This window comes from Crinia signifera, chromosome 3 (genome assembly GCF_055691185.1).
Source record: "Crinia signifera chromosome 3, ASM5569118v1, whole genome shotgun sequence".
Lineage (NCBI taxonomy): Eukaryota > Metazoa > Chordata > Amphibia > Anura > Myobatrachidae > Crinia > Crinia signifera.
This window is the reverse complement of record NC_139219.1, coordinates 216,957,776-216,976,916: the sequence shown is the minus strand read 5'-3', so window position 1 is coordinate 216,976,916 and position 19,141 is coordinate 216,957,776.

Sequence of the window (19,141 nt, the reverse complement as noted above, 5' to 3'; positions counted from 1 at the left end):
TTTCTTACCAAATCTCTAACTTTCTGAATCTCTCATCCTATTACATTTCACCCCTAATCTAGCAATTACACTGGGAACAGGACATTGGGGTTCAATTTGAGAGGATCTATATCCCCTTTTTTAAAAACACTTTGTTTCTTCCTCTTTGCCTCCTTGGCAATTGTTTTTATATGTCGCAAATCTTAAAATAAACAATTAAAGGTTACATTTTATTATTTTTTCTTGTCCTAACAGTGCGTCACGTACATAACAGTCTTTCTTCTCTTCCCTTGTTATTGCTCAAATTACTGTTGAAGTGACAGCACACCCCACATAATAAAGCCTATGAATATTGATTGAAACAAGGGGTTACCTTATAAACACTGCCAGTGCGATTGTTCACCCCCCCTCTTTTTGTTCCATTTCATTTTTGTATCTGGTTTTATATATACATGTACTGAGTGTTATTGGTAAATCATCCTCTCTCTTTTAATTGATATAGAATAAATCTCTGTGATTTACACAGTTGTTGATTGTATTATTAATTCAGTGAAACCCAGCATTGTTCTATATACGTCTTTCTTGATGCATCAGTTGTGTTGGGCAAGATATCAGCAAAGAGGAGTCAAGAGCTCAACTATGAGCAGAATGGGATGAAGGAAAGGCATCAAAATGGGCCATACCCTGAGAAATTGATGGTAGATTATACCTAGGGGGGACGGCAGTCTTTCAGCCCATAGGTAAAATCCACAACTGGATGGGACCCAAACACAGAATGCATTAATGTTTCATACACATCTTAAAGTCATAGCTTGAAGGTGAATTTATACAGTAATTAATAATGTTAAGCGTTAAACAATGTTTGTGTAGGTGTCACTATCTCACTATCTGTATTTTGGATCTGGGAGACTCAACCGTATATATCTGGCAAATACATCTGCAGGAAAGATAATAATTATAGAATTTAATGCTTTTGTATACATCACACTATACATTATGTATTAGGTCCAACAACATTACTATAATTCTCACATGATAAATTTTAGGAGCTGATTCTGGTCGACTCAGTAAACTGCAAGGATTGCAGTATATAGAGTGCGAGAGAGTCCACTCCACCAAATACCCGCAACCTCCTGCCCAATCCTCTCGCAGGCCGCCACTGCAGGAGAAATCATTCGATGGTCCACGACCATCGAATGATTTACCTGCCTTCGCAAATGAAAGTCAGTGGAGACCCTGGGCATTCCCATGGGCAGCACCTGACCCCGCCCCCTGCGAATGGCTCAGCGGTTATGCAAGTCACCAAAGCCGGTCCCCCTTACTGACTTTTCAGGATTAGGAAAATGCATAATCCAAAAATCCAAATGCATAATCCAAAAACATAGTCCAATATGAGAACAGCATTTATTCAATGATCACACAAAATTAAAAAAAGCCTACAGATAACTACTTAAAAGAATTCCAATTGTGCAACAAGCTGGCTGACTACGGCCATGGCCTAATTCTACAATTCTTTTGTGCACGGCTACTTGTTCAGTTGGTTTATTTTGTCTGTAATACTTTATCATTACATTTATCTGGAATTAAATACCCAGGAAACTCTGGGGACTGGAAAACCAAATGAAAGGGGAATAAATAATAATTGTGCATCACAGTTGTAGCTAGTGGACGGTCTGATATGACTAAAGCCCCCCCATGCACCAGGCAATTCACCTGCAATTTGGTCTCTTGTCCTGCGATTGTGGAGATCAATCGCAGGAAAAGATCCCAAATTGCAGGTGAATGACAGCAGGTCCGTTGTGAAGGCATGGACCCCCGGAGCCTGCAAGTCGCACCGTCTGCACAACCAATCTCTTGGATTACTTCTGAGTCGGCCAGGCTTGGCTTGGATCCCATGTGATATATCACATGCAAAAGAACCACATGCCGCTGAAGGAGGATCGCGGGCGACATCTCAGAGGGGCGCAGTCGCCGTAGTGTATGTTCTCTGTAGTTTTTTTCTCTTAATATTTATTTGTACACAACAGCGCGTACATAATGGGTATCCGGTTAATACAGTAGATCTAGAGCAGTGGTGTCAAACTCATGGCCCTCCAGCTGTTGTAAAACTACACATCCAAGCATACCCTGCCACATATTTGATATAATGGATTGCTAAAACTGTGGCAGGACATGCTGGAACGTGTAGTTCCACAACAGCTGGAAGGCCATGAGTTTGACACCACTGATCTAGAGTAAAAAGATTGACAATCAAAAGGTCGACGCAAATGGTCATCAGGTAAAAGGTAGGCAGTTCAACAGGTTCAAAAGGTCAACATGGCAGTGGTCATCACACATGGTCAAAATAGGTTTTAACCTTTTGATCGTGTTGACCTTTTGCATATTGATCGTTTGAGATCGACCTATTCCCAGTCTCTTTTTATTGCAGATCTGTGGAACCACACCCTCCATAATGATTAAACAAATCAATATTTATTTTATATTACTGCTCTTAGCTCACTAACCATGGCAACATTTTCTGTAGAGTCGCTTCATAAATCATTCAACTAAAAAAGCTACTTTTCCTATAGAGAGCAGCAAAATCACCTGTGCTGCCGCTGCAATTATGCATGCCAGTGTTCAGAAGGTATGCTGCAACTGAAGGTAATCAGTCTCCTCTTCCTTCTATACAATTCAAACCAGGAATTGCATTTAAGGAATTTACAAAATATGACATTTACAGAGCTCAATTGGACGGGTATGAGTCATTAGGTTGAACAATATTAGATCAACATGCATTTGGTCGACCACTAAAGGTTAACATGGCTAAGGTCAACAGGGTTAGAGGGTCGACACCAGCATTAGGCCGACATGAGTTTTTCACAGTTTTTATCACGAATGATGACATAGTCGACATGGACACTGTCAAAGTGTACCGCTGCTCTTGCCATGCTGCGGGCACACTATTCTATTCTTCCTCCACGCATGTTGGCTGAAAAAAATGTGTAGGTCAAGATCTAGTCAGGCGATGGAGATGCGCGGGTTCACTCGGGGCATACACACGGAGCGATATGAGCAAAATCAGATCGCTTGGAATCAGCTAAAATTGCCCTGCGTCTATGCCCATTTACCATAATCAGAGGAACTAGTAGGCACCTATAGCCCAGTAAATCTTAATTTCCATCGGAGTCAGGCCACCGACACTGATGGCCCTCATGGCTGCATGTCTTCTACCCAACACTTATCTGTGCATGGAAGACACAAGTGTTGTGTTGGGACCATGCTAAAGCCACTGATACATAACCGACTCGAGATAAAGGACCGGAACGTTGGCAATTTACCTCTGCACTGACCTGCTTGGACCATAGTAGTGCCAATTAATGTGACTGACCGAGAGAGAGAGGGGGAAAGAAGAGAGAGAGAGAGAGAAAGAAAAAGAGATAAAGAGAGAGCGAGAAAGAAAGAGAGCGAGAAAGAGAGAGAGAAAGAGAGAGAGAAAGAGAGAGAGAGAGAAAGAGAGAGAGAAAGAGAGAGAGAGAAAGAGAGAGAGAGAGAGAAAGAAAGAGAGAGAGAAAGAGAGAGAGAAAGAGAGAGAGATTGAGAGAAAGAGAGAAACAAGACAAGGTGCTCAACTCCAACACTCTTCTAGCCGATGCCACAGCGAGTACCAAAACAGTCTTCCAGGTAAGGTATTTCAATTCCACCTCTTCCAAAAGGTTCAAATACAGAAGATTGGAGGAAGGCCAGAACCACATCCAAGTCCTATGGAGCTGTGGGAAGCTTGAAAGGAGGTTGAATTCTCAACACACCCTGGAACAAGGTCTGTACCTGAGGTAATAAGTATTGGGAAAGAAGGAAAAGACTCTCTTTTTGTTGGGGCACTCTTATACAATGTATAAGAGTGCCCCAACAAAAAGAGAGTCTTTCCCTTCTTTCCCAATACTATATTCTTACTCTCTAGGGAGCACCTCCACATTCTTTATTTGAATACGAGTCCTGTACTCATATCTACAAATACACAGTACTGTGGAATCGAACATACTTCACTTTATTTCTCTACACCTGTGCCCTGGTCTATCCCCATTTCCCTTTCCCCACAACAGACCTGAGGTAATAAGGCCAGTTTCTTTAGAAAAAAAATGGAGAGGGCTGACACTTGAACCTCCAAGACCCCACCTGGAGTCTGGAAGAAAGGCAATTCTGTAGGAAAAGGAGAAAATGGGCCAACTTGACACGGGGAAATTTACTAAAGGAAATTTGTAAAAAATAGGTGTATTTGTATCCAGAAATACACTTATTTTTGACATTTACTATCCCGAAAATACGGCAATTCGTATTCGTATTGATAGCACATCAATACGAATACGAATTGCCGTATTTTCGGGATAGTAAATGTCAAAAATAAGTGTATTTCTGGATACAAATACACCTCTTTTTTTTACATATTTCCTTTAGTAAATTTCCCCCTAAGCCACATAAGCCCTCCAAATACAATAGTAATTTACCAACATGGCTTGTTTTCTGGCCCTCATCATAGTAGGTATTAAAGCAGCAGAAATGCCTGCCTTCCTCAAGATGTACCTCTCAACAACCATGCTGTCAAATGAAGATGCCTTACACACCGATAGACGTAAGAGCCTTGAGACAACAAGTCGTCCAGCAGAGGCAACAGCGGAAATGGAGGGAAAAGATAGATGAACTGGTAGTCCCACAGAGCCGTGAGAGCATCCACTGACACCGCCTGTGGATCCCTTGTGCGAGCACAATACAGGGGCAGCTGATGGTGCGGTAAGACACCATCATGTCGATCTGTGGGTACCCCCACCGACGTACCAGCTTCTGGAAGATCTGCGGGTGAAGACACCACTCCCTGTGATGGACATCCTGCCGACTGAGGTAGTCGGCCTCCCAACGGTCGATGCTAGGTATGAAGTTAGCAGAGATTACACTGGCATGAACCTAAGCCCAGAACAAGATTCGACTGACCTCCTTCATGGCAGCGTGGCTGCGTGTGCCTCATGGCTTGTTTATGTATGCCACGCCGGTGGCATTGTCGGACTGCACTCTGATATCCTTGCCCCAGGGTACAAAGTTCGCCTAAAGCAGAGCATAATACACTGATCGGAGTTCAAGGACATTGATTGACAGCAGAGATTCCTTTGGAGTCCAAAGACCCTGGAAATGGTGACCCAGCGTGACTGCCCCCCAGCCCTGGAAACTGTTGTCCGTGATAAGGAGGGTCCAGTTTCAAATGCCTAATCTCTTGTCCTCTTATAGGTTCATAGAGTCGAGTCACCATGCCAGTGAGGATAGAGCCTGTGAAGACAGTCACTTGCTGGTGTAGGAAAAGACAAGAACCCGACCACTGGCGAAGAAGGCAAATTTGAAATGGCTGAGACAGAAATTAACTATATTGTATGGCTTCAAAAGCGCCCACCATTTTTCCGAGCAGACGTGTACAAAGACAGAGACCTGTTGGTGTTACAATCACTTCAAGCATCTTTTCATCTGGTCTTGCATCTTGTCCGGAGATAGAAAAACTTGTGTGAGGACAGTGTTCAGAATCATCCCAAGAAACCGCAACCCCTGAGTAGGCAGAAGGAGAGATTTCGGAAGACTGAGGATCACCCATGAGTGACCAGGGTCTTTCGAGTCAAGTGGATGCTGTGCAACAGAACCTCCCTGGAAGACGCCTTTAGTAAGAGGTCACCCGGGTAAGGTGTAACCGTAACCTCCCTGTGCTCGCAGTATTTCCATTATAGTTGCCATTACTCTGGTAAAAACTCGGGATGCAAAGAAGAGGCTGAATGGCAGGGCTTGGAAATGAAAGTAAAAATCCCGTAATGCAAACCGCGGTAAGGCCTGATGTGGAGGCCAAAAGGGTATGTGCAGGTAGGCATCCTTGATAGAGGGATACCAAGAACTCCTCCCACTGTAGAAACACAATCCCAGGTTGCAAGGATTCCATCTTGAAACGGGTTACCGTCCGGTATGGATTGAGGTGTTTCAGATTGAGAATAGGCCTGAATGAACAATCAGGCTTTGGCACTAACAAGAGGCTTGAGTAAAAGCCCAGCATTCTCTGTGTGGCCGGGACCAGAATCACCACACCGTGTCCTGGATTTTGCGGATAGCCTCCTGCAACCTTTTGCCTTTCTCTGGAGAAACAGGCAAACAGGTTGGAAAGAACCTGAGAGAAGGTGGTAACAGAAAATCCATCCTGAAACGGTCTTTCACCCAACCATCTTGACAACTCTGAAATCCCCTAGTTGGGGCAGAAAGCAGTCATGCCAAGGATTTGGAGGAAGACTTGAAAAGTGCATCTCCCGAGAAGCGCAGAGCTTCTACAGCCCACTTGAAATCAACATTTGCCTGCCACTGTTGTAGCCAAAGAGCTCGCCAAAGAGAGTGCAGATATACGTGCAACAATAATACAGACATCGGACGAAGCCTCTACCAGATAGCCTGCTGCTTCACAAATGTGTTCTGTTAATAACAGCTCCCCAGTTGCCAGATCGTTCCCCAGAATGGTGGCCACCTGACCAGCCCAGACCTAAATGGCCTTGTTGACCCAACAACCCAGCTGAGCGGGACACTGCAATACACCAGTAGAAATATTCTTAAGGGTGCTCTCCAATCATCTGTCAGAGGCGTCCTTAAGGGATGAGGCTCCGGTATAAAAAGAATGGTCTTTTTTTACAGTCTAGAGACAGAGGGATATATGAATGGAGGGGATTCACACAGTTTTCTGCAGGGAATAAACAGGAATTTTTTAAATGGTCATTTTACTCAGTTGAGGTAGGAAGCACCACTGACCGTTTTTGTTTTTAACAAAAAACTGAAGGGCGATCGGATGTTTGATCCTCCTCTACAACATTCAATGTTAGTTTAACAGCCTGGATTAAATCCTCCAAACCCTGAGAAGCTAACTCTGGCTGTTCCAGAAGTACCTGCTCATCAGGGTCCGCAAATTCCCCCTCTGCTAAATCCGGTATTTCGCCATCAGTGTCCTCCAATTGAGGATTCTAAAGGACTAGCCTTTTAGTTTGGACCAAATGGGGGGTGTCAGGGAGGCTAAGTCACTGGAGCTAAGGCCCTAGTAAACCCCTCAACCGCAGATGTTAGAATAGCTTGCTGGCTCCTAGCAGTCTCCCTATCCCTTTTTGAGGTGGACAGCTCAGAGGATAATTGAGACATAACAGTAGACAATAGTCAGGCCTAATCTGGTACCTCCTGTGCGGGGACCAGAACCGGGGGACCTACTGCACATGTATCCCATAGCATAGTACCCTCAGACTGAGGTGTTAATTTGGAGCCGCATTTCTTAAAGGAAGTTTTCTTAGAAGAGCCTCCTGCCATGGTGCACACACCAAACACTCACAGACAGTAGTATAAAACAAGAGATGAATTACTGAACACGAGAGGAGACTGTCACAGAAGTCACAGAGCGCAAATAATGTCACAGGAGCGCAAGGAATTAAATTTGGACACAGTCCTTATACTCTCCTGCCTGCTTCTACACCCCCATTGTGAGACTCAGAAATCAGGGCCGTAACTAGGGGGGGCTAGGGGGTCACGCGCACCGGGCACTGGAGGGTGGGGGTGCTAGTGTGGTGTCCCGGCAGCGTGGTCCCTGGGATGAGCAGCGGGGGTCCAGGGACTGGTGGGTTTACGCCAGGTCCTCGCGGGGTCCCGGGGACTGGTGGGTTAACTCCGGCTCCTAGCGCTGCCAGACGGTGAATGGGAAGCAGGTTTTGAAAAGACTTGCCGGACGCTGATTGGCGGAATTCAGCCAATCAGCGTCCGGCAAGTCTTTTCAAAGTCATCAGCGCTTCCCGCCGCCAGGCAGATAGCGCTAGGAGACGGAGTGAGTGAAGGCTGCTGCTACACCAGTCCCTGGACGCTGCACACAGGTATGTTGGCAGCGGGGGTCCAGGGACTGGTGTAGCGGCAGCTTTCACATACACAGCCGCTCGCTATTTGCCTGGCGGCTTTTGACATACACAGCCGCTCGCTATTTGCCTGGCGGCGGGAAGCGCTGATGATTTTGAAAAGACTTGCCGGACGCCGATTCGCTGAATTCAGCCAATCAGCGTCCGGCAAGTCTTTTCAAAATCTGCCTCCCGCCCACCGCCCGGCAGCGCTAGGAGTCGGAGTTAACCTTCTCCAGTCCCTGCTGCCTGTCCCCAAGGCAGTGATTTGTTTTTTTTTTGGGGGGGGGGGGACACCAAATGACTGCCGACCCGGGCGCCGAAACACCTAGTTTCGGCCCCTACCACAGGTATGAAGCAGCGGCAACAGCACTCAGATGCCAGGTGGGAAGATCTGCTTCCACGGCGTGCCATACAGCAATGGTCGCCGCCTCGTGCATCTGCAGCCCCTGTGGGGAGGGTGCTGGAGTAGCCGGAAGCTGTACAGAGTCGAGTGGCCGTGCCGTGATATGCTCCGCCTCTTTAAAAAGGCGCTCTTTTTAAAAGTGCAGTTTTGACTGCCAATGCATTTACCTGGCCTTTCTGATGGCAGAGAGCCTGGGCATATGCACCACTGCCGTGCTGGCCTCTGGAAGCCGCTGGCAGGGATGGACCTTAAAATATGGAGTGCCGGTTCTTTATTATATATGAAGATAGCGGCACTCACGATTTGCAAAAGAAGAAGCAGAGACGGTGAGGTCTGGGAGCAATGTTTCAGTCTTTTTTTTTTTGCAAAACGTTTTTCTTTATTTTTCATCAATAATCAAGTAGTAACAAGAAATTGAATGTATAGCATCTTTCACATACATTGTCATGTCATATTAATCTAAACATGTCAATAAAACTTTATGCCTTGAATACCTTGAGATTTTACTGTTCTCTTTCTTGTATAATCATTACATCTATAACAAACTATAACCCCAACTCTACCCCCCTCTAACCCTCCCTCCCTCCCCCTTCCAGTCAGGTCTTGGGTTTAATCTAAGTGTTGCTTAACGATCTGGTGAGGTACCAAGTGGTGCCTTCATATAGCGAATAAATGCGCTGCTGGGATTCACTATCCAGTGTGTCAATATACACTCCCCATTTGTGCATAAACTTCTTAACCCCTTGTTCTACATGTGGGATTGTGGCTCGCCTATCTAGGTGTAAAAGGTTTATTAGGGACGTTTTGACTGAGTGAAGGAATGGGGGAGAAGACACTGTCCAATTCCTTAGTATGGTTTTCCTAGCCACTGTCACTACTATTGTCAGAAAAGGAACAAGAGCCGTTTTGCGGCCCTGTAGGTTCCAGTTAGCAAAATTCGCACATAACATGGCTAAGGGGTCCTTGGTCAATTTTAAGTGGCATATTTCATTTATGAATCCCATCACTTTGTCCCAAAATTTTCTTATGCGGCCACAATCCCACATACAGTGGTAAAAATCAGCTCCTGTGCCCTTACATTTCAGGCATCTCCCCGTTTCCCCGGGGGCGTAGTGTCTCCTCTGAGCTTGGGATATGTATGCCCTGTGTAAAGTCTTAATATGTACCTCTTGCATCTGGGCTGATCGGAGTAATTTCAACGTTTTTTCCATGGGTTTTAGAAATATGTCAATCTCAGTCACCTCTGGTATGTCTCGTTGCCAGTGCGCAATGGCATCAGTCCAGATCTTCTCCGGTTGTACCGGGAGAAGGTCTGTATATATATATCGGAGTCTGAAAGGCCCAGTTAAGCTTAGTACAAATATTGACTTTAAGGCATCTGGTTGTTCAGGGTTTACCATGGGGGGTGACAGCGATTGTATGTAATGCCTAACCTGAAAATATAAAAACATATCTCTATTTGGGATTGAGTACTTATCCTTAATATCCGGAAATGACATCACCCTGCCTCCCGGATCAAACACATCTTTTATAGTCAATATTCCCTTTTCTTTCCATCTGCGGTATCCTGCCGTGTTCATTCCCGCAGGGAATGCTGGGTTACCCATTAATGGTATAAACTTAGTAACAGTATGTCTTCTACCTAGTTTTTTATTTACCTGGGTCCACATCCCGTAGGTGTCATTAAATAGTATATTTTGCAGAACCATCGCAGGGATGTCCTTTCGTGGTAAATGCAGCAGCGCCGCCAACGAGTACGGCTCTACCAATTCCTCCTCTGAAGCCTTATGCGTGTAGGATTGACCATTGTGTAACCAATCTAGAACATATTTTAGGAACACCGCCTGAGTGAATGCTACAATATTTGGGATTCCCAACCCTCCCTCTGCCTTTTTTATAAATGTTTTGTGTCTAGCCATTCTTGGTTTCTTTCCCTGCCATAGGAACTTGAAAAAACTAGTATTTAATTTAGCTATATCTTTTTTTGTTAGCTTTATGGGTAACATTTGGATGCAATATGACAGCTTCGGGAATATTATGGATTGTAAGGCTGCTGCCCTCCCCATCATAGATAGTGGCAGATTATTCCAGTTCTCCAGCATGGCAACGACTTTGTCTACTATAGGGGTAAAGTTTAGTTGATATAATTTAGTTAAATCTCCTGGTATGTTAATGCCCAAATATTTAATTGAGTCCCTTGTGACCTTAAATTTATCTAATGTCGGGGAGCCCTCCCAAATCTCGTCTGGACCCCCTACCCTCAGGACCTCGGACTTGCCCACGTTGATCCTGTAGCCTGCAAATGAGCCAAACGCTGTGATCAAATCTAAAATGGCTGGCAACGAGTTTCTCAGGTCTGAGGCAAACAAAAGCATATCATCGGCAAAAAGACATATCTTCATTGTCGTGGTTCCCACCTCTATTCCTCTGTAGCCCTGGCTGTCGCGCAGGGCAACCGCCAGTGGCTCCAGGGCCAAAGCAAACAGTAGGGGGGACAGGGGGCATCCCTGCCTGGTGCCCCTCTGTATCTCAAACGGTTCAGAGACATATCCATTACAGGCTACTTGGGTCCGCGGGTGCCAGTACAAACCCCTAATTAGATCTACAAAAGGAGTCGGGAATCCGTATCTAGTTAGACATTCAAATAAATGGTCCCAGGTGACCAGGTCAAAGGCCTTCTCCGCATCCATAGACACAATTGCCCGGCCACCTGGGCTTTCTGTCCCCCTTCCATGTTGAATCACTGTTAAAACCTTACGAACGTTTACCACTGAGTGCCTACCACAAATGAACCCAGTTTGGTCTGGGTCTACTATCTGTGGCAGGATAAATTTCAGCCTCTCCGCTATAATTTTAGTTAATAACTTGTAGTCAACATTTAATAGGGAGATCGGTCTGTAAGCTCCCGGATCTTCCTTGTCCCTTCCCGGTTTAGGTATCACCTTGACAATAGCAGAATTGAAATATAATGGCACCCGCGTACCCTTTACTATGGTGTTAAATACCTTTCTCAATGTTTCCCCAATTCTTGGGGCCAGGATCTTATAAAATTCCCCCGAGAAGCCATCCGGCCCTGGGGCTTTTAAAGGTTTCAACATGCCTATGGCTTGTTTGACCTCTTCATCTGTGATAGGGGCTATTATATTTTCCTTTTGCAAGTCCGAGATCCCAGGCAGCCTTACCTTTTCCCAGAACTCTTCCTTTTTGGCCTGATCAATATGATCCTGACTATATAGTTGGGTATAAAACTTATTAAAGACTTCTAAAATTTCTGTTCCTTTATGTGTTATGCCTCCCTCAGGAGTCTTGAGAGAAGCCACCACGGCCGAAGTTCTAGTTCCCCTAAATAAATTAGACAGGTACCTCCCTGTTTTGTTACCATGCGTGTAGAACTGGAATGTGGAGTTGGACATGCACTTCGTGGCCTCCACTGCTAATAGTGAATCATAATGAGTTTTAGCCTTAACATAGTTCTGTTTATGTTCCTCAGTGGCCTGTGTTTTGTAGTGCGCGAAGGTCATGGTTAGCTCCTCCTGTGCTTTTTGAATAAGTGTTGTTCTGTCTCTACGATATTTGCCAACAAAGGACATGATCTCCCCCCTTAAAACTGCTTTTGCCGTCTGCCATAGTAACAATGGGTCTGAATCCTGGTTTGCATTGTTGTGTATATACTCCCATTTTGCCTCCAACATGTTGCGGAACTTGATGGATGTGGACAGATACGCTGGGAATCGCCATTGGCGGTGTGTTCCCGTATCAACCGATGTGGCTATGTCGCACCAGATCAAAGAATGGTCTGATAGACAGATTGATTCTATACCAGCATCCAGAATATCCGACATCATGGAAGAGGAGGTCAACAAGTAGTCTATACGTGACAATGTACCGTGTGCGGCTGAGAGGCACGTATAATCTCTATCTGTAGGGTATAATAATCTCCAGCAGTCCATTAAATGCAGTTGTTCTGTAATAAATTTGATATCTATTGCTGGTTGTGAAGGGGGCCTTCTCGGGCAGGACGACCTATCCATCAATGGGTTGGCCACCATATTAAAATCACCTCCCAGAATCAGTCTTGAATCCGAGTGTGCATAAAGTTTAGACATTAGTTTGCGGTAAAACTGCTTTGAGGAGGAATTAGGAGCATATAAATTGCAAATGACATAGTGTTCCTTGTTCACTTGCATTTTCACTATGATCACCCTGCCCTCTGGGTCTACGTATACCGTGGAGATCTGCGCATTTAATTTGGCTTTGACTAATATAATAACTCCTCTCGCTTCAGATCCATAGGAGGCAGAAGCTGCCACAACATAGCCCATTGATCCCAATTTTGCATGTTCTGTGTCGGTGAGGTGCGTCTCCTGCAACAAGGCAACATCTGCTTTTTGTTTTTTGAGATACAGTAGTATTTTTTTACGCTTTATAGGAGAGTTCACCCCACCGACATTCCACGAGCATACTCTCATAGCTGTCATCCTATCCCAATTCTAGTATATCTTTGCAAGATCGCCCCAAGACCTGTTTCCCCTCCCTCCTGCCTGCCCTTCCCTCCCTCCCCCAACATCCCCAACCCCTACAGAACATAGTAAAACACAAACTGGTAACTCCAACCCCATTCCTAGGGTCATAACTAAACACAGAAATTCGGAGAAAACTTTTCTCCTCGGCAATATCTTGCCTGTCTTCGGACTTCCGGGAAAAAAGGCTCCTTTCAGAGCACATCAAATCTGCTATAAGCGTCCCGGACAAACGACAAGGGTCGGCACCCCAATATTCATTCCAAATAAACAAAAATCTCTACACATAAGTCCATGTATCCCTCCTTTAGGTTTTGTTGTGTGGACTATGCAAAACTAATCAAAGGTGTAACATCTGACTTTTTCCCATATCTTGCGGATTTTCCCCGCTAGATGAGTCTTTTCAATTATTTGTATTTCTTAACCCAAATTACCGGTCCTCCACCCCTCAGTGGTTATACATAGTCTCAATACTTCTAGTAACAGCTCCGTTTACTCTCTTGTTGGGCTATCTCTTTCTCCGGCTCTTAAATACGCTTGTGCATCTCCCGGTGTAGAAAAATCTTTAAAGTTGCCGTCCTCAAACAACCGTAATCTGGCCGGGTACATTAGCGCGAATTTCCTGTTGTCTCGTATCAACTGGGTACAGATCACTGAGAACTCCCGCCTGGCCCTGGTGACCTCAGCTGAGTAGTCCTGGAATAGGTGTAACTTATGTGTTTCCCACATCAGGCCCTTCACTTTGCGGGAGGCTGCCCACATCAATTCTTTATGTAGATAGTTTAGTGTCCTGAAAATTACCACTCTGGGTCTATTACCAGCTCCTTCCTTCTCTGGGCCCAAGCGGTGTGCCCGCTCTATGACCATATCGCTGCAGTCAGTGGTCACATCTAGCAATTCAGGCAAAGTGTTCCTTATGAAGTGTTGCAGTGCCTGTCCCCTTACTGCCTCTGGGAGCCCCACTAGCCTCAGGTTATTCCTTCTTGACCTATTTTCGAGGTCGTCCAGTTTATTAGTCATCATATGACAGGATTTTTGTAATGCATCATTATGTGCTTTTAATTCTTGCACTTCATGGAATACAGTCCCTATTTGTGATTCATTGTGGGATACACGGTGGGTGAGCTGAGATAAGTGTCCTTTGAGTTCCTCTATAGAGGACTTAAATGTGTCTGCCTGCTGCTGAAACATGGGAGTGATAGTGTCTCTTATTGCTCTTACCATCTCCTGGTATGAGGCTGCGGACTGCTGTCCTGTGTTCTCCGCGCAGTCCTGGTTTGGTGTGGGGGTGAGAGGGCTGCTGATGTGGGTATCAGTCTGCTGCGAGTGGAGTGCAGGCATCTGAGGGCTGGATGGGTCTGCGCGCCCCGCTCTGGGCGTCTTAGCTGCTGCGGCCGCCATCTTGATTTTTGGCTGGATCGTGTTCCGTTGCTGCTGGCGTCCTGGCATTGGAGACAAATACTTCTCCATACAGCGGGGACTGTTCCTGAAGATATGGGGACACAGTCCTTCGTCTGTGACCGCTCAGCGGTGATCCTGGGGTGCCGCCCCGATCACCGTCCACGGAGCTGCTGTGGCTTGCGGCTCACTACATGCCCGCCGGAACCCAATGTTTCAGTCTTTAATGAGCTTGACAACATTGCAGCTGGTGGAGTTGGTGAGCGTGATAGAAGGGACTGTAGTTGTAGTGGCACATGGCAGCTGGGGGAGGTAGTTGGGGTGTTAGTAGTAGGGACTGGGTAGGAGAAGTAGTGCAGACACATGGCAGCTGAGGGAGGTAGTGGGGGTGAGGGTGGTAGTAAGGGTAGAGGACTCCTTTTTCATAGAAACATTCCTGCCTATACTGTGGCATGGTGAAAATATGTATTTCTATGTTTAGCAATAGGATAATATGAAGAGGTGGTGCACTGGTGCCCTCTTCACTGATATTTGCTAAAGCTTGGCCACAGCATTTTCCTGACAGCCGAGGAGGCAATGGCAGCAGAGGAGCTTCCTGGCTGTCAGGAGGATCAGCACACTGCGAGCACTGGCGGACCTTGGCTCAGTGCTGCTGCCAAGACTGCCAAACTGGCTGCACCACCACAAAAAAAAACAAATAGCTGTTTAACACTGACCTAGTTGTAATGGGGGGTTACTGTTCCCCAGTACTGCTACCATCTATTTACCGATGACCGGGTTGCTAGTACAGTTTACTTTTCCCAGTCTCACATGGTCCCACCGGGAAGACTGCCGCTGAGTCTGCTGCTAGCATGGAGGTACCTGTTCTGTGGTGGCAACCCGGGCAGCTCACTGCAGGACATGCAAGCACGAAGATCAAAGTTGAGAACCAAAAGGAGCAGTACGACTCCTTTGCAAGAAGGGGCGTGGCTCCGGGAGGGAGGGGAGAGAGGGGATCCTGAGAAAGCTGCACATTGGTGGCTGGTCCTGGGGGAGCAACAAAAAGGGGAAGAGGTGGTTATCCGCACAGGATCCTCATTGTGATTGAGGAAATATGGACCCCCCTAGAATTTAGTTCGATATGGCATCTGCCTTTAAATCGACTGACGGGAGGTGTGCTACCACTGGACAATATTAAGATAACTTTAATGAGAGAGAGGAAAGAAAAGAATGTCCTTAACGGGTGCACCTCAAAGGTCCTTAAATGAATAAAATATAACCTTTATTGATGTTAAAACTTAGCGAAATATGACAAAACACACATGTAACATTGAACCGTGAATACAGGGGAAGGATAGGTGTGTTTATTAAAATCGGTGGCCTACTCGTATCGCACTGGTGTAGTGTTGTATTAACAGGTATGTCTCAGGGTTGGCAAAGATATGCTCAAGTTGAATAAACTTGATTTAAATTTATTCCTGTGTCTCAGTGTCTTGATTTCTCAAATGAGATGTAATACCCCCAGAGATGCAGTGGGTTGGTCAGTATGTAAATATACTGATCCCCTTAGGGGTAAGTGATTCTAAACAGATAGTATATTGCGAGTTCCTTAGTGATTCGCAGACGGGGTTTAGACTGTTATTCCCAATAGGGGCTGAGTTGTCAACTATTGCTCAGAATGTTATAGTCGACAGGATTTCGTCTCTTCAGTAACAACATAACATTTGTAATTTCTATAGATGCATAAATTGTAACTTAATTCATAGAGCAATACCGGTAGTTCTTATTATCTATATAGTGGCCCAATGGCTTCTGCGGGTAAGTTTACTGTCCAGGTGAGCCTGCAGGTTGGTGGTATTGCATATACAGGAAATAGTTATTTGCAGAATCAGAGAGACACCTTATCATAGCATGATGTCACCCCTTGGCATAAGTATTGGTAGATTCCTGGATTTTTAGCAGATTATGAAGATCACAGATAAAGTGTCGACTGTCGTAGTCGACACCGTGTCAACACACAGAGAAAACCCTTATTACTATAGCACACAGTAATGGCACGCTCCAAATAGGCGTGTTTATTGTTTAGTATTTCGGGTACGAATAGGTTATAGAAATAAAGTCTGTCTAGAAGGCAACAATGTGTAAACCTGCATATTATATACTAAATAAAGACAGAAAATTGTCAATATAAATGCCAAGGATAACAATGTTGCAATAATTGTTTGGATATTGCAACAACTGTTTCCCACACTTGCGATATCAACTTGCAATGTTACTCAGACAGCTAATTTACCTGTGAGAGCCAAATACACAGATAAGTAGTATCGTGAAGATCATTGCTCCGTAAAGTAGATCACAAAATGCATAAGAGGGACACTATTAAAACCATTAATTAAGTTCACACGCAGCGGGAACACACCAGGGTTAATCGTACCCGAAATACTAAACAATAAACACGCCTATTTGGAGCGTGCCATTACTGTGTGCTATAGTAATAAGGGTTTTCTCTGTGTGTTGACACGGTGTCGACTACGACTGTCGACACTTTATCTGTGATCTTCATAATCTGCTAAAAATCCAGGAATCTACCAATACTTATGCCAAGGGGTGACATCATGCTATGATAAGGTGTCTCTCTGATTCTGCAAATAACTATTTCCTGTATATGCAATACCACCAACCTGCAGGCTCACCTGGACAGTAAACTTACCCGCAGAAGCCATTGGGCCACTATATAGATAATAAGAACTACCGGTATTGCTCTATGAATTAAGTTACAATTTATGCATCTATAGAAATTACAAATGTTATGTTGTTACTGAAGAGACGACATCCTGTCGACTATAACATTCTGAGCAATAGTTGACAACTCAGCCCCTATTGGGAATAACAGTCTAAACCCCGTCTGCGAATCACTACGCAATATACTATCTGTTTAGAATCACTTACCCCTAAGGGGATCAGTATATTTACATACAGTGTCGGACTGGGGCATTTAGGGCCCACCAGGGAAATATAGCCGCAGGGGCCCACTGAAGGGGTGTGGTCAGCCACTGGTACCCATTGGTCATCAATGTGAGCAGTGGCATCACTAGGGTTGGTGTCACCCGGTGTAGGAATTCGCAGTGTCACACACAGGGCCTTATTCTAGTTCACTCTTTATGACAAAATCCTTCTTATATGGACAAAACCATGTGCACTGCAGGTGGGGCAGATGTAACTTGTGCAGAGAGTTAGATTTGGGTTGGGTTTTACTTCAAAGTGAGATCTATATTGCAGTGTAAAAATAAAGCAGTCAGTATTTACCCTGCACAGAAACAATATAACTCAAACAAATCTAAATTTCTCTGCACATGTTACATCTACCCCACCTGCAGTGCACATGGTTTTGTACATCTAAGAAGGATTTTGTCAGAAAGAATGAACTAGAATAAGGGCCAAACACACACCCACCCTCCCTAACCATCCAGAAGACGTAATGCTTGTGCGCGCCGTAGGCGCGCCGAAAATTTAGGGGTGTGGTCTATCATAAGGGGCGTGGCCTGTACCATGATTGTATTACGTACAGTACCTGCAGATTGCACATTTTAGCAAACTTTGTAATACCCATTACATATAAAGCCACATGCCGTAATGCCAATTACACATTATGCTGCACACCGTGATGCCAGTTACACATTACGCCCAACACCGCAATGCTAATTACTCAATACACCTCACACTGTGATGCTAATTACACATTATGTCGCACACCTTGATGCCCATTACACCCCACACTGTGATGGCAATAACCCAATGCTCCCCACACCGTAATGCCCATTACGCCCCATACCATGATGCCCATTACACTGCACAATGATGTCCCCAGTGCCAGATATTCCCCCACAGTGCCAGATACACATATGCCCCCACAGTGCCAGAGACACATATGCCCCCACAGTGCCAGATACACATATGCCCCCACAATGCCAGATATGCCCCCACAATGCCAGATATGCCCCCACAGTGCCAGATATGCCCCCACAGTGCCAGATACACATATGCCCCCACAGTGCCAGATATCCCCCCACAGTGCCAGAGACACATATGCCCCCACAGTGCCAGAGACACATATGCCCCCACAGTGCCAGAGACACATATGCCCCCACAGTGCCAGAGACACATATGCCCCCACAGTGCCAGAGACACATATGCCCCCACAGTGCCAGATATGCCCCCACAGTGCCAGAGACACATATACCCCCACAATGCCAGATAATCCCCCACAGTGCCAGAGACACATATGCCCCACAGTGCCAGATATTCCGATCAGCAACTCACCATTGTTGCGGTCTCCCCATCTGCTGCTGCTGTGCGGGAGGACGTGGGGTGGAGCGCAGTACATGTCCTCCTGCTCACACCCCAGTCCGGTGTCCCCCTGGCCTGCTGTCTCTGAGTCCTGCTGCCAATGCCACCACTACGCGCTACCACGCCGCTTCAGAGGGGAGGGGAGGGGAGCACGCCGCTCAGCACAGGGCGCATATCTCCTTCCCCCTCACTGTTTCTATGCATGTCCCTGTTAGCCGATCATATCTCACGGGCTGGCTCTTGATTGGCTGCCAGCCCGCGATCTCTGATTGGCTCACGGTCCCGCAGCATGGACAGTGACAGAGTGAAGGGGAAGGGCTAGGCGCTAGGAGATATGCGCGCGCCCTGTGCTGAGCGCTCTCCTTCCCTCCCTTCTGAAGCGGCGGACAGTGAGGGACTGGGTAGCCACGCCCACATGCCAAAGAGGGCGTGGCTACAAATCGGCAGGGCCCACCGGGGATTTCCCCGGTTCACCGCCGGGCCAGTCCGACACTGTTTACATACTGACCAACCCGCTGCATTTGTGGGGGTATTACATCTCATTTGAGAAATCAAGACACTGAGACACAGTAATAAATTTAAATCAAGTTTATTCAACTTGA